Genomic DNA, 25601 nt, shown 5'->3' with positions numbered 1-25601 from the left:
TATACAGATATTCTTTTTTCACAGTCTTGCTGTTATGTGGTAGTTGAAAGAACAAAACAAAACTATCCAGTTATCTTTCAACATCTTAGTCCAACTGCCCAGATTACCACAGGTACTTGAGTTCTCTGATCTTTGTCTCAGTTGCATTTGGTGTCTTCTTTTTGTTGTGGTTCTCATTTTTATTTTTGCCAGTTCACAATCACAGCCCTTTGAAAGAGGAATAGCTAAAATAGCTGAGGGTTTTTTTGAATTTTGAAAAAATGAAAACTGAAAAACCTTTGATCCTGATTCTTTCTGACAACTCATTTCTGCTCTCTTGCATAATCGGTAATTTAAGGTTCCTTTTTGTTAAACTATGGCTATCTTAGTTCAGATGTGTTAACTGTGATCTGAATATCTTCCATCAGTGGAAACAATGCTTGAAGGAAGCTCATCAGGGCAATTTAGGCTGCCTGAAAATTTGATTTCTTAGGTTGAATCATTTGCTATTACGGGGTTCTATTTTGTTAAGTTCTCCACACAGCTTGAGGATGTCAGAAAGTGCAGCTTTCATAAAATACACATCTTTTCACTCATTTAGATTACTTTTTAACAGAAGGATGGTGATCTGCTCAAACATGTTCCTGTCTTTTTTCCTGATGAATTAGATTGGGCAAATGCTGGGAACAGAGGTCTCCAGAGAAAAAGGAATTCTATAAATCTTCTTGAGAAGCCTACCCCCCAGGTCCTGCCTTTCCTAAAAGCCTACCAGCCCCATGCACGCAGATAATGGGACTGCTTGCTGTGCAGCTGACGATCCATTGGGAAACTATTGCCCTGTACTATTTAAACAGGATCACCCTAACTGTTGCCGAGTTGACTTCTGACTTTACAATATCATAACTTAAGGTTATTTTCCATTGTTGTAAATTATCAGATTGGTAGCCAAATTTTTAAAAAAAATTTATAAAAATTTATTAGATCGACAACAAAAAATAGAATTGCAAAAAACCACCACAGCTAAGACAGCGTCAACCCCGGGAGTCGGCGCTGGGTGAACCCTGGATTCATCTGACAGAGTGTCAGCGTCTCCGAGGCGGTTCACCCCGATTGCCTCTCACAGCCGGCATATATACCATTTATTCTGCCTGAGGCAGAAATGACAGCAGACTACTGTATGTCCCTTCATATGTATAACTGGGACTATACAGATTCAAACATATACAAAAGTAAGTCCAGAAGTCCAAATGGCTCGTCTGAGCTTTCCGGGGTAGCCTTCTTTCACATGTAACAGGGATGTCCCTGGTTTTGATGCAATCTCTCCAGGTGCAGGCCCTCATGAGTCTCTGGCATTCCTGGGAAATTGGTACTTATTGCCCAGGAAGGTCCCATTCACACGTTAATGGACTCAATGCTATCTGAACGTTGTTGTCCGGAAATACTTGCATAGACTTCGCTCCCAGCCAGACCAGTAGAAAACCTGATTTTATCTGGATGATGTCCAGGAACTGTTTGAATAGAAAAGAACTCTGCCTTCGGGTTATGGTAGTCGGAAGCAGATGTTGGATCTTTATAATATTTTATACACCTATATAGCTTGAATTATCTATACCATATACTACATCCATGTTGTTGTTTTTTCTCTTGATTCTCTTTTTTTCTCATTGTTGCTGCCTCAATTTCACTTCAGTCTTTTCTTATATTGCACAAAATGAAAAAAAAACTCAGAAAAAAAAAATCTTCTTTCAAAGCTTGCTGAGATCACACAGCCTGTGCTTCTAGAAGGTGGGCAGTGGCCAGGGGTAGGTGAACTCCTATACATGGCACAGTCATTTGTTCTGGAACTTTTTAAGTGTTTTGGAGCCCAAAATTTAATAATTGATAATATTTATGAGCCGTTTGGTGTTTAAGTCTGCTTCTAACAGAAAAATAAGACTCTGCCACACTGTGATTCTCTTGCTGAAATGCTGAAACTCCCCACCATGTAAAGACAGTTTATAGCAAGGATTGTATCAGGAAGAAATGTCAGTAAGGAATTGAAAATACCCAAAGGAAGAGCCTGTGCTATCCAACTGCAAAAAAGACAAAACATCTACACTTGTAAAAAGTTAATACTACCAAATGAGATGTAGAAATAACAACCTGAATATTTTAGCTGATTATTATGATGATACAATTTTCTGTAGTAATTTTATTAATAAACTGAGTTTGTGCTGTCTTTAGAGGAGTTGCCAAGGTGTCCACATTTTCTCCAGTATTCTTGAGGAATATCTGGAATATCATAGACCAGACGTCAGTAGGGAATAATGGATAGCATGGTCTCATATAAAAAAGTCGAGTGCCTTCATAAAATGTAGTATGCATTTCTGACTTTCTGCAAAATACTACTCGTCATTCTCTCATGGTACTATTTCTCTATTTGTATTCCAGGAAGGGAAAATCCAATAAAAATGAAAAAGTCTTCTAAATGCATACCCAAGAACTGGGTTTTGCCTAGACTTCTGTAAGGTTTTGGAAGCTCAGTTTCATTACTTAAACACTGGAAATACTGGGATGTTGTCAGGTCACATTTCTGCCCTGTTTCCAGATTGAACTGTTTTGGATGCAGATTAAAAGAATAAAAAAATTGCCATAGCAGAAAACTGCTCACCAGTGTAGATTTACAGGTTTAGAGATCAGCCAATCAGGAAATAACCAATCTACCTGTCGATTCCCATTAAAAAGTTGAAAGATTACAGTACAAGCATTGTAAGGTCTGTGGTTAAAAAAAAAAAAGATTAAGGCTCTTGTGACAAGAAGCCTATTTGTGTCTGGCATCAATCACTTAATGCAAAGTGGCTTGGCATTTTGAGATGTGAGGCACTTCAGACATGCACACACTGTTATTTGTTTAGGCAGAATTTGACTTGAAAACATAAGATATTTAACTAATTATTTGCAGCACTGACATTCCACTGCTGGTTACTCAGTACTCAGTGCTACCACTTAATTGACGAAAAGAGGCAATGAATATCAAATCACAGAATTTTGGAATTGTTTTGGTTGGAAAGGACCTGTAAAAACCATCAGTCCAACCTTAAACCCAGCACTGCCAAGTCCACCACTAATGCATGTCCTCAAGCGCCACATCTACATTTTTTTAACACTTCAGGGATGGTGACTCCACTACAGCCCTGGACAGCCTGTGCCAATGCTCGATACCCATTTCAGTGAGGAAATTTTCCCTATTATCCAATCTAAACCTCCCCTGGTGCAACTTGAGGCTGTTTCCTCTTGCCTGTCCATTGTTCCCTGGGAGCAGAGCCCAACCCCTTCTGCCCTTCTGTGCATACTTGCACCAGTGGGATCCTTTTTTTAAAAAATCAACATTGGTCTTTTTTTTTTTTTTTTTTTTTTTTCCACTCAACAACTTGCCACCTTTTCTTTCTCCTCAGGTATTAGGTTCACATGAGGAAGCTGTAAGTGGGTTAAATTACTGTTATTTAAGAAATCAGCCTGCCCAAAGACTCTTTGGCAGCTTTCCATGCATACAAATGATTTTCCTTCATCATAAACACCAAGTTTGATACAACTTGATCAGGCTGACAGATGACAAGATGTGTTAATAACATCTTCTTACTTTTAAATATTAATTGCATTAATTGCAGGTTTAATTTTCTTAGAGTCCCTAATCTTCACCTGTACCTTGGCTGAAGGCAAACACATCATTGGAAAAAAAGTGAAACTGTGAAATGTGAATTCCTTGTATTAAGAAAATAAATGCCACACTACTTAATTCCACATTACTTCTCTCCCTTTCACAAGGAAAAATAAATAAATATTTATCAGTAGCAAAATTATTTTTTAAAACATGTTTGCAATATGTGGCAACTAATATTCTGTTCAGAGTTTGACTCTTTTATGACTCTTCAATGTATGTTACTCCATTTTTTGTCTGATAGATGATTCAAAAATCATCAACATCTTCCATTATGGTTCAGCTTCCTTCATTTGGTCTGTATTATAAAATAATGGAATCATTTAGTCTGAGGCATCTAAAAACTGCAGAAGATATACCCTTTCCAAATCCAGAGGAACAATCACATTGGTGAAAAGATTAAAGGGCAAGCTGACTTGCTAAATCAGAAATATAAGAAGTGGGGTTTGGGAGCCATAGAGATAACAGTGTCCCTTTAACATTTTATTGCTTAACAAGCATTATGTAGAAAATATTTCAATTCAACTGCTTAGATTGTTGAAGCTGGGCAGCCATGAGTAGGAGTGAGTGGTAGGTGTTAAAATCATTTTAATAGAGACATGATTTTCTGCATAGAATAAACTTAATAGTTATTGCATTTGACTTTTTTTTTTTTTTTTTTTTGTCAGCCTCATGAAAGAGAAATCTCATAGGTCAAGCCGCTACTTTGTAAAGATACAGGTATAAATTTCTGGGGGAAAAGCCAAGGTTAATCACTTTTGCATGTTTTCTGTTATATTTCTTTTCCCCTCTGGATGCTTAATGGATAAATGATTGCTTTGCTCAGAGTGAGTGCCTCACCAAGATTGAATTGCTTGCATTGGCAAGAATTCGAAGAGAAACTGACATCTGGGAAGGAGCTAAGGAAAGCTTATCTTTTAATTAAACAAAATAAAAACAACAACAAAAAAATAGATGCTCCAGAGTGAGTTTTGAGGACCTGTAGCGTATTTCCCAGTATATGAAATCACTTGCAGTCTTCTTTAGAGGAAACTGCAGATGTTTTGACTCTGTGCTCTTCTCATGCAGTTTGTCCTTGTCCATCTCATTCCAAAAAAGCATGTAACAGGTTTTTTCCTACAGACTCCCACAAGATTTCAGACAGATTATTACCGCTTCTCAAGCTGAAGCCTCCACTTTCTCCCTAGCCCTTGACACATTTGAGAGCTTCACTGCTACTTTCATTTCCTGGGTTCAAAGGGCAGCCTCCTCAGGTTGGCGCAATTCCCTGTTGTTTCTTCATTTCCTCAGTCAAATTATGTTCTCAGCATTTTTTATCCCTAGAGATTTCTGGGAAGCTGTCGTGAACCAACTCTGACACGTGAGCAATTTAATGTCTTAATTAGTTCTTAGCTGGGAACTGTTCTTCTAGCCTGGCTGCTTTTTGGGAATTTCCCAAAGGAATTTCACTAAGTTTGCAGATTTGTATGTCTCCTATACAAAGTCTCTTGGAAGACTTTCTGAAGGAACTGTTGCTTATTAAGCTCTCTATTTGGTGTCCTGAAAGATAATACAATAGTTCTGTCTCATTCTGAGCTTCCCAAAAATTTCCCTTCTGGTTAGTTTTCAAAGTGCAAGATCATGGTCCTTGAACAAAGCCATCCCTCACTGACTATTCTTTTAAGTCACGTCTTTGTCTACTTGTTCCTCATTTTGGTGTCAGTCACCATCAGTTCAGGTATGGCCTTTTCAGTCTTGACAGAGGCCTGGCCAGCCTGTCAAGGCAGATGTTTATGTTAAAGAATACGCCTGTGATGCAGGCAACCAAAACTCTCTTTACTCAGAAACATCCCAGCAACCATCAGTCACTCTCTGCAGACAGCTGGGGCCTCCTCCGGTAGAACCACTTCCTGTGGTTTCTTTCCTTGCAAATATCCTCCTGCTACACTTCCAGTGAATGAAATCTGAAACTCCTTTGCTGGAATCACAGAATCACTGAGATTGGAAAAGATCCTTAAGATCACAGAGTCAAACTGTAAAAGAAACTGTAGGTTGTTTTTCCCTGTAAATGCAAAAAGGAAATTGAAACAGAGTTTCCACTCTCCTGTTGAGTGCTCCAAACCTTTGGAACAGCACCTGGGTATTGGAGAAGGCAGAAGCTTTTCTTCCATCTGTATGAATTATGAAGGCAAAGTTCCCTACATCCCACCCATTTCTGTGGGATGAATCACCTGCTCAGCTCTGTATGACCCTACTCCAATCCATAGGTGTAATGTAGAGAGCAGGTGACATAGACCTTGTGTCCTGGTTGGATTTTTGTGGTCCACCTGCGTCTTAGAGCCCTATGTCCTGTGTCACATGAAGGCGACTGGCACAAGTACTGTAAGGACACCTGGCAGAATGAAGTGAAATGAGGCTTTGGAGATTCCACCTAGCCTTAGATCATGCCCAGATGTGCCAACAGGAACTGGTAGGTCTCATGTGAAAGTGGCAGGCACTTGTAGCCTATAACTTCCCCAAGCAAGGAGCTCGAGGTGGGGGAGCTGCAGCTGTGGCTGCAGTACTTAATCCCTTTGTGTGGGGTGTTCTGCTGATAGCTCTCATACGGATTCATTAATCAGTGAGCAGCTTACCCAGTCTCTCCCGGGCTGGCTTTTTCCCAGCACTAATAAATGGAAGGAAATAATGAAATAAACACAACCTTGTAAAATTTATTAATGCTCATACATACTGCAAGTGTAATAAGAGACTATAAAAATGTCACATCTTGTTGATTCTGATGCCAAGTTGAAAAGATCAGAGGGTGTACCATCTATTGCTGAAGAGAGAAAATGAATATTGGTGTTAAAAGCAGGTCTTCCAGGCTGAACAGGTATGCTGAAAATCTCGGTTTTTCCTTAACGCTTACAAGACAATTTGCGTAGTTAACTTAATATGCCTATTTTATAACACTGTTTCTGTGCACAACATTCTTCCTGATCATTTTAATCGCAGCCGTAAATTCTGCTGTAAGTTGAAGAGGGTAAGGAGGTGTAATAACCTTGGAGGGCACCCGAGGGACCACTCGCCCTGCCCCTTCACCATGGATTTAGGAGCTTTTGGGGCTCCTCCGCCCTCCACTGGATGCCTGCGGGGCTCCAGCACAGCCCGACTACGCTTCCCGCATTCCCGACAGCCGGCTCACGCCGGCGCAGGCGGAGCGGGGGAGGACGAGGGTGGGGAAGGGGTTCGGGGACGCGCTGAGGAGGAGCCGCCCCTGCCGCCACTCGCTCCGGCCCTGGCGAGCCTGGAGGCGGCGGAGGAGCCCCGACAGCACGTAAGGAGGGGAGCCCTCCGGGAGGAAGAAGGGAGAGGAGAGAGGGAACCTTTTATCGCCTGCCTTGCTGGTTCCCTGCAGGGCTGACGCGGCGTGCCCGCACCCCCTGCGGCACGGCCGCGGCGGGAAGCGGCCAGGCCGCCGAACGCGCCTGTGCCCCACAGTTCAGGGGCGACGGTGGCAGCAGCTGCGGAGGAAGGGGCGGCCTGAGGCGGGGTTCAAGGGCACACGCGGGGCCGAGCGCTGCTGGGGGGGGGGGGGGGGGGGCTGCTCTCCCGCCCTGGCGGTGCCTGGCGGATTCTGCTGCAGAGCCCGTGGCGCTGAGCCAGCCGGTACCAGTCCGCACCCCGGGTGGGCGCGCATCCTCCCCCGGTCCGGCTCGGAGCAGCGGGGCCGGCGCTGCTGCTGGCCGCCTCCCTCCCCGGCCGGATACACAGATACACACTGTCACACCCGGAGCGCCACGGAAGGTTTGTTAATTTTATTTGGGTGGGCTTTATTTGGTTTTTTTCCCGTTTTTTTTTTTTATTGTTGGGGTTTTTTTTTTCGTTGTTGTTGTTTTGGTTTGGGGGTTTTGTTTGTTTGTTTGTTTTTGGGTTTTATTTTCTTGCTCGCTTGCTTGCTTTTTCTCTTTTCCTCCGCCTCTTCTTTGCCGGGAGTTGCTTGCATGCTGGGGAAGGTGGGGGACAGCGATTTGGAAACAGGAATTGGTCGGAAAAGCGGCAGTTGAAGGTAACAATCCGCTGGGGCACGGCGGAGGGAAGAAAAGAAAAAAAAAAAAAACCCCTCAAAACACCCAAGAAGGTAGAAGATGGTTTGGGGGGCGAGGGAGAGGAGGAGGCGACGCAGGAAGAGGGAGGATGCTCGGGAGGCGGCGGGGCCGGGCCGGCTGCAGCGGCTGCCACGGGGCCGGGGGCCTCCAGCGGGATCTTGCCGGGCAGGTACCGCGGCCAGGGAGCCGGGAGCGGCCTGGTCGAGCCCCTGGCACCTGGCGGTGCCCCAGGGGCAGCGGCAGCCCCGGCCCTGCTGGTGGTTCGGCTCTTGCTTGGGTGAGTTGACGCTGGGGTGAGACCCTGTGAATGAGGAGAGGGTGTGGCGAACGGCTCCCGCCCTGCCTCGCCGCAGAGTTGGCTGAGGGTAAATCGTGGACACGATACGGTTCAAAATAAAGGAAGATCTAATCTAATTTTTGGGGGAGGGTTGCTTTTTTGTTTTCTTGCTCTTAGGCCCATACGGTTTTTTTGGTTTTTTTTTTAATAGAAGTGTGGTGTTAGATAGCCATAGAGTTTTAATCATATGAGGAAAGAGCCTTACTCAGAGACTTGGTGATGTTTTCTGTCTCTTGATTGGGAAAGGACTGGATATCCCTGCTACCCCCCACCCACAGGGCACCACAAACACAAATTTTGGATCGTGTAAGGATATCCTCGGTCTCTGGGAACTAGAGAATGTGACCTTGTCTTGTCTTATACAGTCCTTTACAGTAATGTTACTGAGAACAATATGGTTTTTTGTGTTTGCCTTGGAGCCTTTTAAGGGCATAGCTAGAGAAACAAATAACTAATGACAGACTATTATCTTGTTAGGGGGAACTAGTAAAACTATAAATTCAGTCAAAAGGCTAGTTTTGCATCTTTATTTAGCCTGAAAGTTTGCTATCTCTGAAGATCATTTTTAGGCTAGAAAAATGTGTTCCAAAAGCCATATCATCTCTAATCCTGGTTCACTTGAATTTGTATTAAAACAAGTGTACAATTGAACTATTAGATGATCCCAGAAACATAACAAAATGCAAGGCCTTTCAGAAACTTTTAATACCAAAGCTCATATTGTTTTGGCTTGTTAGTTTAGAGTGTAACTTTCTGTGCATGCTGGCATTCTGGGAACCTTCATTCCCACTTGTTAAGAAGCTGGTGGCACAGAGATTTGCTACTGGACTTTATTTTGATTTGTGCTGCTGTGTCAAAAGCATCACAGTTTCCTGCTTAGCTGTAATGATCTTTACTAGAAAAATCCAAGTTCTGTTCAGTACTGAGTTAGGGATTCGTCTTCTCTTTGAAGGAACTACATAGTTTAAAAATTGATAGTTGCTTTAGTGAAGTTGTAAAATCCCTGCTGCAATGGAGTGCTTTAACGTCTAGATCTATTGTGGTGTTGTGACAACTTGTTTCTGCATAACAATAGTGTTGTAATATGTTTCCTTTGTGTTTTGGGTTTTTTTTCTAAGTTAAAGTCATCATAAATTTCAGTACATGGGTGATGAGAACTGGGGATGAAGAAATTGCGGGGGGTGGGGATGCATTGACTCAAAGGTATCTGAATTGAACATGAAAGAATAGCAGATTAAGGCCAGCCTTCTACTGTATTTAGAGTATGTTTGAGGATGAATCTGATATAGTAATAAAGCTGCAAATTCTTCAGTTTTTCCAATTCGGGATTCAAGTTTAATCCCTGTCAAGGCTTGTTTAAATTAGTGGTGGGGAAATGTAGTTTTAAAACATCTTGAAGACCATGTGAGAAAAGGCTGAGTAAATAGAACCCAAAGCATGTCAGCCGGGGAAAAAAAAATCTAGAGATCAGCTACTAGGAAAGTAATAGGAAATGGCCTGTTAACAGAGGCACAAAGTTTGTGGCTCTGTTACTGGAAGCAGCTTTGACTGATAAGCTTCTTGTACCTTCCCCAAAGTCAGTTCAGATCTGACAAACCTGAATCTTGGGGAGGTCGGTGACTTGGGAAGGTGTGGGAGGGCTGGCAGGGAGAGAAACATGGATGATGACATGGCAGGAGGATTGTGTCAGGGACTGTTGGCAGTTTTACCCAAGGCACAGAAACTGTAATTTGGCTACTTGGTGCAGTGGAGAACACAAACAAGTGGTCATTTTCTTCAGAAATCTTCTGGATACTGACGATTTTGAGTCCTGTGGTGGAGTGTAGATCCTTGCTCTAGAGGAGCAGCCTGCAGAATTAGACTGTCATTGGAAAAAAGCTTTTTTTTTTTTCCCCATACATTTCACATAGAAAGCTCCTAGTTCTGAAGATTTTGCCAGGTTTTTCCCCAAATTACTTTACTTTTAGCAAATTACTTTGACCTTTAGAAGGGACAGATCAGGTGAGCAACTCAGTGGGGTGTATTGATGAGTACCAAATCATCTGGGGACTGGTTCATATCTTACTATGTTTTTTGGTTTTGGTATGTTTGGAAGAAAATATTGGGAATAACAGCTGCAGGGGATAAAATTAGCATTGTCCTATAATAATGCATTATTTCACATTATCACTATGAAAAATTAAAGCATTGTTTCCTGAAGGGTCGCATCCACAAAGGAGGCTTAAGAAATGGAAGTTTGAATATTATCCAGCAAGATTAAAATTATCTAAATTATTAGGAGTGGGTCATGGAAAGAGTCAGGCATCACCAGATGTGTCTAGAAATAAGGATAATCTGAAGGACGTTGACTTCCCTGGCTCAGGCAGCTATTTCACGAAGGCAGTCCTCGTTTGGGAGCTCTTCATCTGTGCCTGTGTGGAGTTGCACTGGCACTCCCCAAACCTTGCTTCCTAAATGTGGGCTCCTGCCTGACCAGGGGGTCTGCCTGACTGCCTCACCTCTGGCTACTCATTCCCAGCCTCCGGCTTGGGATGGGATTATTACTCCTGGCCAAATGCAAATCTGCTCTTGTTGTTGCTCTTGGCCTGGTTTTGAGTTGGATGAATTCCTGGGTGTGACTCAACGCCTGACTAAAACGCAGTGAGGAATCGGCGGAGATCGTGCGCTTGGGGGAAGAGTGTGCTGCTTCTCCTCGCAGCAGGGGATGTTCAGCATCACGAGCTCACTTGGTGCTGTGCTGATGCTTCTGCGTGGCCTCTGGGTTTAATTTGACTCCTATCTGGCCGGTCTGGAGAGGGAGGAGAGGTGCCTGCCTGTCTCCAGTCACTTGTGTAGACATACCCTTCAGGGGTCTGATGAACTGAGTCAAAGAGGGAACTATGTCCTTCAAGATAAGACTACAGCAAATTCTTTTTCTTTTATTACAGTTCTTTTCCATTCAGTTTTTGAATGGTAAGCCTGTGTTTCCCATTTTTAATGCCAGCTGAGGCAGATGTTTTGTCTGTTGAGTTTTTTGTATTTTTTAAATTCTTATTTTCATAGTGCTTTAAGGCTTTCTTTAGCTGTCCTTGAGTGACATATAGTGTTAAAATTACAGCAAACCAGGTCTTTACATAGTGAAATAATAATAGTGGGTATGTAATTAGTGTTCTGTTGATAATTACTAAAAACTGGAGACCCTTTCTCCCTCAAATCTGTGACTATATTTGTTGTTAAAGCATAAGGCATATTGAAGGTTTGACAAAAATATCTGTAATTCAGTTATATTGTGTTCTGTTCTAGACTTATATTAGCTGTGTTTTGCAGGAATTGCTTGAATCTGTTTCTCTTTGTGTGTACCCCTGCTTAGGGAGTTTGAAGTGGCTGGAAATTGCATGGGGCTCTATTCTTCCACTCATGCTCACAGAAAGAGGTATGTTGTGCCTCAAAAATATGCTGTTGTGTTTGACTCCAAAGTTTTTTCCTTCCACAATGTAATTGTGGTGCAACTGTGCCCATAAAATACAGTTATAATAGATTTTCCTCATACTTCAATTAATTTTTAACTCTCTATACCAGTATCCATCTTCCATATCTGCTTTGTGTAGCAGGTGGTTGTCTTGTGGGGTTAACAGAAAAAATATAAAACTTAATGACTGATTGATGTATTCAAGAATGGCAGGACTGGTCACAAACCTGGATGCTTACAATATAATTTCTAAAGCCAACTTTTGGCCGTGCCTTTGTCCAAGCCCTGATCCATGTTTTATTGTGTCCAAAGGCAAGAAGCAATTTTACCATGGGATGTTCTCTGTAAACAAATACCAGGTTTTGATTCCAGTTTTGAATGGCTTGTGTTTACCTTTGTAGCAGACTCAGTTTTCAGTACTGTTCTGCAGTGCTGTATAAAATTGGGACTGGCGGGACTACCAGCTTCTTTTTTTGGTTTGTTTGTGTGCTTGTTTTCTGTTTTACATTCCTGAAAGAAGCCATAAACCTAATTGTTTGAAGGAAAGAAAGGCTCCCTGATTTAATGTAATGAAAGGGGGATTTATTTTGCTGTAGATGGTTCAAAAATTCCTTTTCTTATTTTGGGGCTGCTGAATATAATTACACTATTGTGTTACAACCCTCTCTAGAATATTCCTTCAGAAACTACCTTGATATTGTGGATGAAATTACAGAAGTGTTAATTGACTGCAATTTCGTAAACAGTGGGATAGATAAACAACAAGAAAAAGGTTTTTACAAAGCTATGCAGTTGTATTGTTTTAAGAAATGTAAAGCAAGAATAAGTCTTATGTTGATATTGAGCCAGTCACTCCTCTTTTTGAGGAAAATCTGAAAAATAGAGGTGCTGTGTAGGAAAAGTACCAGGCCTTTCAGGAGTGTAGTTCCTACTCTACACTTTAGTACATGCTGAAAGAGAGATTCTTTATTTACTCACAAAATATGTGGGTTTTAATAGAGCAGAGCAGAGCAGTGTTCTGAAAGGTTCTTTGGAATGAGTGTACTGTGGAGTTAACGGCTGAGATGGTTACAGGCAGTTTTGATAGTAGCCAGAGGTGGCACCATGATTCATCAGCAGAATAAGAAATGGTGTGACTCATCATTTTAGGCATGATAAGGTGTTCAGCAGTGATAGCTCAGAGGAGAGTTACAGGTGACTGGAGCTGGTGCTGTGCTCCAGCTGAAACAGTGTGCCCAAAACGACAGCATGACGCTCGTGCTTTCTACTCTTTGTTTTCAGTGGGTTCTTGTTCCCTGAGCATAAGTAGCAGTAACTTAGAGAAAGTTGCATGTATAGCAATCAATATTGCTTTGGCCAAACACACGACGCTCATTGGAAATATATTTTTCTGTCACTGCTACTATTTACACATGAAATAATGTTTTTTTGCCCACTTTGTCTGTTTTGAGGTGTAATGTGAATGAATAGCTGTGCTTCAGTGAGCTTTGCTCCCATTGCCATATTGCTCTGTGATGTGAAGTCATTCACCATTTGTCATAGTCTGGCTGTGTGGGGTTGCAGCATCTAAGATGCCTTCTTCATCACTCGGGCCTTCTGAAACAGGTGCTGGTGCTTTGAGCAGGGCCCTGGCCTGGGGGCAAGGGTGTATGCCAGGGTTCAGCACTGGAGCCTGCCGTGATGCTCTCTTAGGTACCATCCTCAGGTGTGGTCAGAAGCAAAGTGGTCATGGTCTATGGTGAGTGACTGCCAATCTCAGGAGCTCTGCCCACTCTGGGCCTGGCTGGGACCAGTAAACATGGGGGTGGGTTTGTGTCTCTTGGCAGATGGGCAGCTGGCTACTCAGCCTTGAGCAGTGTCTTGTGTTCAGCTGGGCTTCTGCGGAGAGGCAAAAGCAGTTTGGAGGTGGGATGAAGAACATGAGTGAGTTTTTCCTGTCCTTTCCTGCCTTTGTGGCAATCAGCAAGATCAGCTGCTGCTTTTCTGGAGTTAGGAAAGGAAAGAAAAGGAAAGGAGCCACTTCTTCTGCCAGTACCCTGTGGAGCTTCTGGGATGGTGGAGCCAGGGACTGCTGAAAATCCTTTCAAAACCACCTGCTTTTACCACCTGTCTCTGCTTGTTGACTAACATATGGTCTTTTTAAAAATCTTCTCTGTAAGGACAGAAATTAATATATTTCTTCTCCAGTCCCATGCGTGAGCTGTGGGTATATAATGGAGGAGTTTCAGAAGTGCTCTGTTGTGAGGGAAAGTGTGGGGGGCAGAGAGATAAAAGGAGTTGCCTCCCTGACCTAAAGCACTTTCTGATGTAGTACATGCTCACAGAGCTCTTTTATTTTTGGTATCTGTTGGTCTGAAATGTATGGCATGACTCTGTTTAAACCTTATTTTAAGGACAATTTTGAGGGTGAAATTTTGTTACAGAATGAGCCCTTAGTAAAACTGATGCATATACTGACATCAGCTTATTCATTGCTTCTAGCTTTAAGTCAAGGAGAACATCGCAGTTCAGGACTGCTTCTGGATTGCCTTTGGCTATTGAATTAAATGTCGTTGCTGTAAAGGACTCAATGCCTTTGTTGGACAAAAAAGTTTTGAAGAGGCTAAGGCTATGAAATGAACAGGGCAGGTGATTTTCCTCCATTTAATGCCTTTATTAAAGTGATCAGCTCAAAATGGGGTTTTGGCAGATCTGCAGAGTTCTGCCACCGCTTCCAGCAGTGACTCAGAAGAGGAGGATTTGCAGCTCTGTCCCCTAGGGGCCAGAGCCGGGAGTCCTGTCCTCGCAAGGCCAGTGGGGGTATACCCAGGTTTCTCAGTTTGGGTTATCAGTCCAGGGGGTCCTGGGTCCGACTGGCATCATTTCTAGTTGGGGCGAGGAGTGACCGAGGTTTTCAAGCATCTCTGCCGGCTCCGGATCACAGCCTTGATGTCCAGACACCACCCTGACTTCTCAATTCTGCTTTGGCTCGTCTTTTTTGGGGTATTTTCCAGGATTTGGTGAAGGTCCCGTCCCAGTGCAGTTTGGGTTTGAGATAAATTTGCATGCCTCCTGAGATGCAAATTTCTCCCTCTCCCCACCGTCGGAGGGGAGGTTGTCATCCTCCTGGCACCAGGCTAGGGTGGTTCTGAAAAACAAGAATTCTCTACAACAGAGCGTTAAACGGCGGTACTTAAGGATACTTAAGGGGTGATTCCAACATTTCACTAACAAAGAACTCTTGGCCAGCGATCAATTCCTAGCCCAACTGAAAACTCCTCTGCAGCTCCTTCTCTTAAAAAAAAAACGGTACCTTTTTTGTTCATAACAGCTATTGCTCTCCGTGCCATTAGTAAGACACTCAGACTCAAATGAAATGTATTCACATTCCTAAATTGAATGTGACAGACAGAATTACACCCTTAGTTAACCTCAGCTGTATAACTGCATCCTTGTGGCTCTACTTACCACCCTGCAGACTGCAGAGAAACAACCTGCTTGCTTTTGTGGTAAAAGATTTGTTTATGATGCCTCGGAGCTCTGATAGCCATGCAGTGTGTGCAGTAGATTCTTCTTTATTCCTGTGAGTGCAGCTGGAACTTTTCAGCCTAGCTCTTTACATCCTCCTTGATCCTTTCTCCAGTAATGTACATTATTGCTTTGATGTGGTTCTGCTTCTACTTCCCTGTGGAGCCCTGTTGCAGGAAGAAGTGAAATTCCAGGTCAAGATGTTAACAGACATTGAATGATACTGGTTTCTACCAGTGACTCCTTTTGAGTCCTCATTGCTGCAATCTTAGACACTCCAGAGCAATACATTCCTAGTATGTAACAAAATGTCAGTGATCCCCTCTGCATTTCTTTGTGCCTTTCTTTGCATCTGAAATAAAGTTGATGACACTTACCGAGAGGATAGGGTGAGGAGCTCAGGGGGTACCAGGGTGTTTATGCCATGCTCTGTTGTGTGTAGCAAAATAACCATCGAATCATGCACCTAGATTCAGTACTCAGACCTGCCAGTTCAGTGGAAAAGCTTTGTGGTTCTGCAGATAACCAGTAACATTTGCCATAACAGTGTCTAGCTATGGTTTTAATTTTCCTTTATTCTTACATTTATGTTCAGTGGCTACTGCCTTGGCCTGTGCATCCTCAAAGCAGCCAGTGGGTTTCTGCTGTACTTGAATTTAAGGTTTCAGGGTACCCTAAACAACACAGTGATTTGATAGGAAATGCTGGGTCCTTGATTCATTTCTCAGTTAACATTTTTTCATTCCCCATGTTTCCTAGTCTTTGTGTCCTTTACCAGGCATTTTGGTTTGTTCCCTCACCTAGTTCTGCTGCCACTTCACTAAGCTGAGAGAGCTCAGGTTGTTACCACAAAGCCTCATTTCCTGCCGGAGGTGTATCCCCTCACCTTTGTTCTGGGCTATTTCTGACCCCTCATTCCTCTGTATTGTCAGGCAGACTGTTAGCTGTGTCTCTTTGACTAAGAGTAGTATTGAACTCATCTCCACTATGTTCTAAAGCTGTCTGTATTCACACTAAAATCAGGGCTTTACAGGCACCTGTCTCAAATCTGGCATTCTGCTGTTTGCTACAGGTTCCAAATCAGCTGATTTGTGGAGAAGTATCAGTTCCTGGTACTGGAATGTTCCATAAATGAGGCCTCAAGTGTTTCGGCCCAGCATTTTTGTCTGCTGGATGTTTGTATTGGCCCATACACAGCTGAGGTTTTGTTTCTGCCATTGGGACCGCTGAATTTTCCACCAAGGGGAAAGCCTGTTCCTTTGGCTGGCTAAGGGTTTTTCAAGAACTGACTTTTCAAGGCATTGCTTACAGCTGATAAACTTGTCCACAAAGAGTTCCCAGCAAGCAGATTGAGGAGATGGTGGAACTGTGTGCTTCCAAAATGATGTGATGGCACCCCACCCAGATTTTAAAGATGAGATCTCTGGACTCTGCCAACACAGTAATACTGTTGAACCAACCACATATGCAAAACTAAACTCTGATCTGACAGCAAGTCAATCACAGCCTACAGAGGCATTAGTTCCTCATACTATTCCACTTGGACAGGGGATGTGTGTATTAATTCTCAGGTTCCTCTTGGAAACTTTTGCCTGTCAGTGCTACATTTACAGCAGCATGGATTTTCAAGTAATGAATATTTGTGTTTTAATAGTCACCCCTCTGCTGGTGAATCATCAACAGGCTGAAGTTGCATTAATATAGAACACATTTGTCACATTTCTGGAAGGCCAGAATTCCCCCAGCCCAGGGTTTTGATGTACACAGAAGGACAGGTTGCTTTGCTCTTGACATTCAATATGATTTTAAACTTCCAGTCTAAAGGTTATAGGTTGGCACATCTAGCCGTTGGTATTTAATGTTAAAAATTAGCCAAGCACATTGAAAAAAAGCAAAAATAATACACAATGCCAGAGATTCCATTGCTGACCATAGATTGCATCCTTGGAGAAGGGGAAGTTCTTGCCTTCTGAAGTGACCTAATCTGCATTTATCAAAACCCAACTTCTCTGCATGTCACTAACATTTAATTTCCCTGGCAGCCTAGGTAAGTCTTGTTCTGGGAGATGAAGTAAGGTGATCTGGAACCCTTCATAGGAACTTGTTTCTGATCTGAGGTTCATGTGTTCAAAATCTTAAAACAGTCACAATACTATAAGTCTTTCATTAAATAACAAGGTGCTTTCAAAGAGAGTAGTTCTCTTAGTTTCTACATACACCTACACTGAGCATGACTAATGTGATTGTGACTGTGGGCCCTTAAATAAAAAGTGGAATTCTAGAAGTAGGTCTCATAGCATTTCCTAGATACAGAGCAGGAAACTTGTACTTTGTCTCCTGGGTAAGAAGAGTTGGCTAAATTTATTACATCTGATCGTTGGAATTTATTAAGACAGTAGGATTTGGTTTTGTGAAATGCATGCAAGTCCGCATATGGATTTTTACTCTAAATATATAATTTGCAGTGTGTTGACTATATTATCACTCTAGAGTAGCATTGGCAGCATTTGGTGTTTTGTTCCATGCAGCTCTGTAAAAATATCACTCAGTACTACTGATTCATTTATAAAATAAAATGGGCACTTCCTTACTCTTATTTTTTCTTTTTTTTCTGTCTTTTAGACTTCAAAAATCCTACCTGCTACGTGCAACCTTATGTCCTTCCCATGCGGAGTATAGTGCCCAATATCCTGTCAGAGATGCTTTTTATCTAAAGTGCTCATAATTGCTAGCTGCAACTTCTTTAAAATCATTTAAAGATTTTCACTGGAGTGTCCTGTAAGTAGATAGGTTTTTATTCTGTACAGTGCTGTGCAAAAATCTTAGCAAACAAGAAAGTTCCACTTGCACTAGTAGAGGTATTGCATCTGTTTGATAATTGCTTTGAAAGGAAGGTGCTTAATCAGGAAGATTAAGTCTGGGAAAATACAAGAAGGATAATTAATTCCATGATGACAAGGTCATATTTCATTGCCTTAGCTTTTTAAAATGCCATATTTTTCATACTTTATGGAAATTTACCTTCATTCCTTTAAAGAGCAAATACTGATCTGAGTGCACTGTTAGGGTAAAATATATCAATTTTCTCTTTTCGCTGTCCTCCTATTCTTAAGTTGGACGTCTACAACTGTAGAACTCTTTGTGGATGTTTTTTTTGTTTGTCTGTTTGGCTTTTCTGTTGTTGTTTTGGTTTTTTGTTGTTTTGTTTTGGTTTTGGGATTTTTTTAGAGGTTTTTCTCTGAGTTTTTCTTCATTGATTAAATAATTTTTTTAATGCAAATAAATAGCTGGTGTATTGTTAGCAGGCGAACATACCTTCTGATGTTTTAGCATGAACATGAAAGTTCTACTAATATTTCTCCACCAGTACTGTATACTACAAGAACAAGATATGCTGGGCCACAGGTAGTGTGGTCTCTATTCTCTTGAGAATGTTTTCTGCCAGAAAACATTGATATTAGTGATCCTATTAATTTTGCACTTAGTGTTTACTTGCACACTCATTGGAGATGTGCATTTTCTTTGTAAGAGTGTGGCATTAGTACTGGAAAGCAAAGGGAACATAGCAAAGCACATGAGTGATAGTGGTAAAAAGTATGTGAAAATTAGGTAAACATGGTAGATTTGAAATCAGATACAGAGGTCTGCTAGCATGACATAGGCTGAATGAAGAGGAACAAGGCAGTGTTCTGCATTTGTTTCCCGCTTCACTGTTACAAAAAACATGAGACTAACTCTACTTTGCCCTGTGTGGCACATCTGCAGTGCTGTGTCCAGTCCTGGGCTCCTCAGGACAGCAGGGACATGGAGCTCCTGGAGCGGGGCCAGTAGAGGCTGTGGAGATGATTTAGGGCCTGGAGCATCTCTGGCAGGGAAAGGCTGAGGGAGCTGGGGCTGTCCAGCCTCGAGAGGAGCCCCAGCTGAGAGGGGCCCTCAGCCCTGGGTGTCCCTGTCTGCAGGGAGGGCTCCGAGCAGGGCCCAGGCTCTGCTTCAGGGGCCCCAGCAATGGCACCAGAGGAACGGGCAGGGACTGAGCCCAGGAGGTTCCACCTGGGCAGGAGGCAGAACTTCTTCCCTGGGCAGTGACCGAGCTGTGAACAGATTGTCCAGAGAGGGTGTGGAGTCTCCTCACTGGGGATATTCCAGACCCCTCTGGACACAATCCTGTGCCCGGTGCTCTGGGATGGCCCTGCTGGAGCAGGGAGGTGGGACCAGCTGCTCCATTGTGTCCCTTCCAGCCTGAGCCATCCTGGGATTCTGTAGCAGAGTGTGTTGTCTAAACACTTGGAGTAGGGAGTAGTGTTCAAAAACTGCATACAGTGAAAACAGCTTTCCTTCTTTTGTTCTGAGTACTGAGAATTGGCATCTGCACAGAGGGCTTTGTCTGAAGAGGTCTGGAAATGCTGCCATTAGACAGTATTTGGGTCCTCCTCTTTATCAACTCAGAAACAAGTAGTGATGAGTCTGCAGCAGATTGCGGGTCCCTGGTAAAGGCAGATGAAAGGGTAGCAATCTTGCACTGAGCATTTAGGAAGTCAGCTTGGCAGATCTGCCAAGGCAGCAGTGAGATTTTTTAATATCAGTGAAGAGGAGTCTCACTGGGTTTCACCCCTGGAGTAACCATATCCTAGCAGAATCCAAGTGGAATCTACTAATTTCAGTCCTGTTAAGTAAGTTTAACATCATGTGTCAGAAAGGTGAGTTACTCTTTTTCTTCATTCCTTCAGTTACTTTGAAGGGAAGTAACGAAGTTGAAAGTTTTCTTTCTGCTGTGAGTATTTCTTGGCTCTCTGTTCTTCTCCCTCAGTATTTTGAGGCTAGTGCTCTGAATATTTGGGTTCTCTTCTCTTTAATGTCACTGACTAGTTGTGAGAAGCACTTTTTGGTAGATAGAGGCTCATGGAGCTTGAGGGTAGAGCCCTCTCCAGTCTTACAAGGGTGGGGTGGGGATAAATGCTGTGTCCTCAGAGCCCAAGCAGTGTGGGTTTGAGTGCATGGGCAGGAGGTGGCCTGTCTTGCAATTTGTCCCACCAGGAAAGAGTCATGATACGTTCTTGTTCCAAACACAATTTTGTACAAAAGCAAAGCTTGCCTAGGAGAACTTAAATAAGCAGTGCAGCACAGGAAACAGAATATTTTACTACTCAAAACTATTTTTAAAAGCAGGCTATGTTCAGATCTGTCAGGCTGGATGGGATTTATGCTAGGATGCTGAAAGACATAAATGATGCAATTGCAATTCTGCAGTTGCAGTTCTCCATGGAAATATATCAGAGAGGTTCCTGAAAACTAGGGAAAGGCTTTATTTATTACACCCATCTTTTTAAGGAGAGAAAGAAGGGTAGTTCAGGACTAGTCAGCCTTCTGCAATCCCCAGAAATGTTATATATCATGTCTCCAGGGAATCTGTTTTCAAATGTGAGAAGAATGAGAAGATAATCAAGAATAGTTGACCCAAATGTAGCAGGGGCAAGAAGTATTTGATGAACCAGAATGCCTTTTGTGAGTAAATGACCAAATATGTAGATATGGGCATATTGGTGGGTAAATTCTTTGCTGTGAGGGTGGTGAGTCGCTGGCACAGGTTGCCCAGAGAAGTTTTGAATGCCCAATCCAGGGATGGAACTTTTAGCAACCTGGTCTAGTGGAAGGTGTCTTTGCCCATGGCAGGGGGGTTGGAACTGGCTGGTCTTTAAGGGCCTTCCAACCCAAACCATCCTGTGACTTTCTTGACTCCAGTTTTTATTATCATCTCTCACTGAGGAAGTATATAGATTGTTAGATTAATTGAAAATTGCATGGGTATTGGAGTTCAAAGTGTAGTCTTCCATAGCTCAGTGTTTCACTGGAGACAGATAGCAAGTGGCCTGTAAGGGATTGGGCCAGTTATGTCACCTCTGTTAGTTACTTAGATGGTGGGATGGAATGCACCCAGAGAAAAGTTATAGATCACATTAAATTGGTATGAGTTCAGTGCATGAAGTGGTAGAAACGTAATTCAGCTGGGTCTTGGGAAGCCTGAGATTTAGCTAACAGCTCTTGAAGTTCAGTGAGAATAAACATGAATTTCTGTGCCTGTGCAGATCGACTCCTTGCAGCAATGTAGCCTGGAAGGCAGCTGGCTGAAGAGAACATTTGTGGGAATGCTATGGGATGTGATGATTGCTGCCAAGTCGGAGATGAGCTAGTGATGCATTTTCATTGCAAATAAGGCAGACAGCATGGTGGTCTCCGTGGCCAGCAGATCTGGGGAAGTATTTGTCCTTCTCAGCATTGCTGAGTCCTCTGGTTCTTCAGTTAGTTCCAAGGTTCCTCAAATGCAAAGCACGATGTTTAGAAAATGGAGAGAGGATTACCAAGGTGATTCTGAGCCACAAGAACCATAAGTAATGAGGAGAGATTAGGGTCCTTGGGCTGTTTCACTTTGCCCAAAAGAAAAGGCCATCTTATAGGAGCCTGTAGCTTCTTAAAGACGAATTCTAATGGCTATGGAAATGAACTCTTGTTTGTGGCAGATAGTTAAAACAAGGAACAACTGTCATAAATTGTAGCTCAGGCTGGCCATTAGGAGAAGTTGGGATTTCAGACTGGTCATTAGGAAAACGTTTTTCACTACTGAGTAGCGCAAGACTTTCAACATGCCACCCAGAGAGGTGGTGGAGTTTTTCCTTCGGTGTTTTTGAGACTCAGCTGGACCAAGCTGTGGCAGAACTCATCTAGTACTGATGAGAGTCCTTCCCCAAGCAGAGAATCAAACTGCTGATCTGCAAAGAATTGCACCAGGGTTTTTTGTGTTTTTCTGTGATTCTGCCCACAACATCAGGGATGAGCAATGCAGAGGAAGAATTTTGTACAGCTGTGACATTCCTGTCCACGAGGGTGAATCTGAAATGGTGGACAATGTAAGTCCTTCTATAAAGATTTCCTCCTTACTGTCATCTTGAAATATATCCATGTACTAGGAGTCCTTAACTCTGTGTGAGATGTGGGTTTATATTGCCTAGCCATTTTCAAATTTTCTACTCTTTTGACACACCTTGGGAATAAACACCACAATGTTCACAGGACCATTGGAAGCCAGGTAATTTGTATTTCATCATAGTTTCTTAATTTGAAATATTTGTTGAGCATTATGTGTACTGTAGTCATTGCTTCTGTCTTTGTAGGTGTTCTAGAAACTGTAGAAATATATAGAAATTTGTTTTTGAAACTTAATTTTCAAAAGTAAGAGAGAGAGAGACGTGGGAAAATCAGCTGTCAGAATCATAATAGATCTGTTTTCACAGATCGGTGTTGATGATTGTTTTCAATTGAGTTGATCCTTGTTTTAAATCTATGATTGATTGCGAATGCTGCAAGATTTAATTGAAGAGGCCAGCTCATGGAAAGGTGAAAAAGTAGTCAGCTAAAAGCCAGGATAATTGGAAGTATGATTTTATCAGTAATCCAGGACAGAATGGGGTCAACCTTTGACAAGCTAGAAAGAAACACCCTAAGTCCTGGTTCCCCAAACCCATTGCCAGAAACCTGTGGGTGGGAATTCCCTCCCTTGAGGCCGGCAAGGAAAAGGTGTTGCAATGGTATGTTGGTCATCCTTTGTGTTTTATCTGGCTCTCAGATAAACATTGATTCTGGCTGCATCAGGGGTAGGAACATGCAAATGTGCCTGTATTCACTTTAGGGCTGATTCCAGTTCCAAACCAGTTTTATTTCTTTCACTTACTGCCTGAGCCAAGAAACCCTGCAGACCTAAGTCAAGCCAGTTTAAGGAGGATCAGATCTCATTTAGGCTGCTTGGGATTGTGTAGAGAACAGGGGGAAGCACCCAGGCCACCCCTAAGTATTTAGTTTTCTGAATCAACTTCTGAGAAGTTGGCTTAGAAAAGCCTGGATTTAAATTCTTGACTTTATTTGACATTAACTGAATGAAAGTACTAAACTGAACCAAATTTTACTTGATGTGTGGTCATAGTTTCCTTATTCAGGATATTTCTGTGAAATACTTGCCCAGACTATGTCTGTGTGATGAAAATTGGTGTTACTTTTGATTTACTGCACTCTTCTGCGCTAAAGGGCTTTGCTATAAAAACAATGTAATGTAGAAATGATGCTCTGAATAGATTTGGATTTTCATCTTATGGTTGGTATTGCTATAGCAACATTTCCCTCTATCCCTCCAAGCCATGACTGTTATTACAAAAGTTGCCATTGATCTTATATGTAGTAAATTATATCTGTATTTAGCAATGAACTTCCAATGTCAAATGAAATAAATAATTTTCCTATTCATCCCCTACCAAGCCTCAATTTTCATTTCACCAGAACAATTTTATTTTTAAGAATTCAGATTTCCAGGAAGTTGTTTTTGGATGTGAACACAGTTTTTCAGTTTCTAGATTTAATATGTTTATTGTAGCTTAATTTAAGCATCAATGTTCACTGTGTTTGTTTTACTGGAAAGGTTCTTGTTAGAAATGTCTTTGCATCTGCTGGATATATTGGGGGGTTAATTATGACCTAGTATAGATTTCAGAAGAGGTATTCAAAAAAAGGGAAATTATTTACATGTGGAATATCTTGAAAATACATTTCAAAGAGAAAATGTTCTGGCAGACATTTATTGTATAAGTTATATTATTCATGTATTAGGAATATGTGCATGTTCATTTTTGTATTCAGTCCAGAAGCAGGAGCAGCAGTCAGAAGTAAGGGTATGCTCAGAGGGTATCTGAGAAGACAGGATGGGAAGGTCAGTACCTGTCTTCTTCTTGGGTATCCTTCCTGAAAGTGAACTTTGTGACTGCAGCCAGCAAATCTCATTGTTGGACTACATGCATAAACCCACAAGCACATAGGAATTAGCATATACAAACCTGATTCTGGTTAAACCCCATAGGTTGTGCATGAGCATTTATGAAATGAACTTAAGAACTACAGAGTGACAGTAGCTAAGGTAAGAGTGCAATCAATCATGTGTAATTGCATTTTGCTCAAGAAGCTGAGGGTCATTGTTAAGAAAACAAAAGCATAAATCAGGTTTAGTTTCTTGGATATGATCTGCTCTTTCTTCTCTGAGCAGCCCAGCTGGGAATTCTGAGCTGAGTTTGCAGTCACATAGCTTTGAAATAAATTGTAGTGTTACCTGGATTTCTTGGGTCTGTTTGTCATGTGGTAAGTAGCTTGCTAATTTTAAATTCCACTTTGTGCTTAGACTTTAGACTGGATTTTATTTAAGAGATTCAAGGCTCTTGAGATGTGATATAAATAGAGTTCACTGAAGGGCCTTTCTTTCCATAGAATAGGTGGGAAGTGTTTTTGGGCCACTTGTACCAAAGTCATGGTGTTAACATGATCCCACCATTTCTCTTTATTTTTCATGGGGTTCTGAGAACAGACTCATCTCTACTTCAGGTTGTAACTTAGTTGCCCCTCTCCTGAAATTGCCCCTGCAGAAGAGCCCTGCTAATACCTCTCTTTGGGTGCTTGGTGCCCTAAACTGAAAGCAATGAAGACTTTGTTATGCCATAAAAACATGTAGGGTAGAGGTAAGACCACTTGTGTCTCTGGAGAGGAGGAGTGAAGCATGGCTAAAGCTTTATCATCAGGTAGCATCTCATTGCACAGATGGTTTTTTGAACCCAAGCATATTTAAAACAAAGCTGGTTGATGTGTGACTAGTGTCATCACTATGAGGCCACCTGAGACTTATTGGAAACACACCAGTGCCTCTAAATCTTGTAGTTAAGCTGGTTACAAGCTACTTAACCCAAGAGTCAGCATGAACTTCATACATATGACAAGCATACAGTCTGTTCTGATTTTGGAATGTTGTTCCTAATGGAAATTTTATATGAACACTAGCATGAGATTACAAAGTATAAAATGGCATTTGTAGGCAAAACTTTTTATGTGTGAATGTGGGTCCCAAAGCCTGTGAGGCACTTCTGACACAGGCCTATTGAGTCTCATGCTTCACATGTAAGACTCAGTTCATTGGCTTCTCTTTAAAATACTGTCTTTGTAGATGGTTTCTCTCTGGTTCCAGGCTACTGCTGATGGTGAATTGGTAGAGTTGGAGAGTCAGTGTTATATGGGACTGTGCTGCAAGCCAGGTTTTGCTTCCCAGCCGAACCTACGTGTAACATGTTGGGTATGGAATGCTCACTTTCTTCATGACCTGAAAGCTTAACATGTGCCCTCAAAACCTTGATCTCTCACTTCTTTCCGCTACTCTAGTGCAGAGTTTATCTTTCGTGTTTGTGCTGGAATAACTTGGATGGTGTAATTTAATATTTTGATGTTGTTTTTAGATGATGATGATGATGATTATTATTATTATTATTGATTTTATCTGCAATGGAATTCCAGCAGAATGAGTGATGTGCATTGGTTATGGTCACTGAAGACTTTTGGTTTAGTTTTTTCATGGTTTAAAAAGGTGTTTAAATAAACTAGAATTGCAGAGAACTTGGTAACTAGAGAAATTTTTTTTGTGCTTCAATGTGGGATAACTTAGGGGAACAAAAAAGTGTCAAGGTTTGTTCTGATTTTGTACTAGGCAATACA

The 25601-nt window shown here is 42.1% G+C and overlaps 1 protein-coding gene across 2 annotated transcripts in view; it reads left to right on the top strand.

Moving 5' to 3' along the window:
* The first annotated feature begins 6878 nt into the window (after nucleotides 1-6878).
* The window catches only part of LOC132327226 (fatty acyl-CoA reductase 1-like), a 124757-nt gene continuing 106034 nt past the window's right edge, over nucleotides 6879-25601 (top strand). The window contains exon 1 of one of the 2 annotated variants that reach the window (XM_059846181.1): nucleotides 6879-6971. The gene's annotated coding sequence lies outside the window, so the exon portion shown is untranslated. Of the gene's footprint in view, nucleotides 6972-7257; nucleotides 7442-25601 lie in introns of those variants that run through there. The other variant, XM_059846180.1, reaches the window with a different exon arrangement.

Source organism: Haemorhous mexicanus, chromosome 5 (assembly GCF_027477595.1).
Source record: "Haemorhous mexicanus isolate bHaeMex1 chromosome 5, bHaeMex1.pri, whole genome shotgun sequence".
Lineage (NCBI taxonomy): Eukaryota > Metazoa > Chordata > Aves > Passeriformes > Fringillidae > Haemorhous > Haemorhous mexicanus.
Note: the sequence above shows the minus strand (reverse complement) of the source record. Positions and strands in the feature narration are given on the sequence as shown.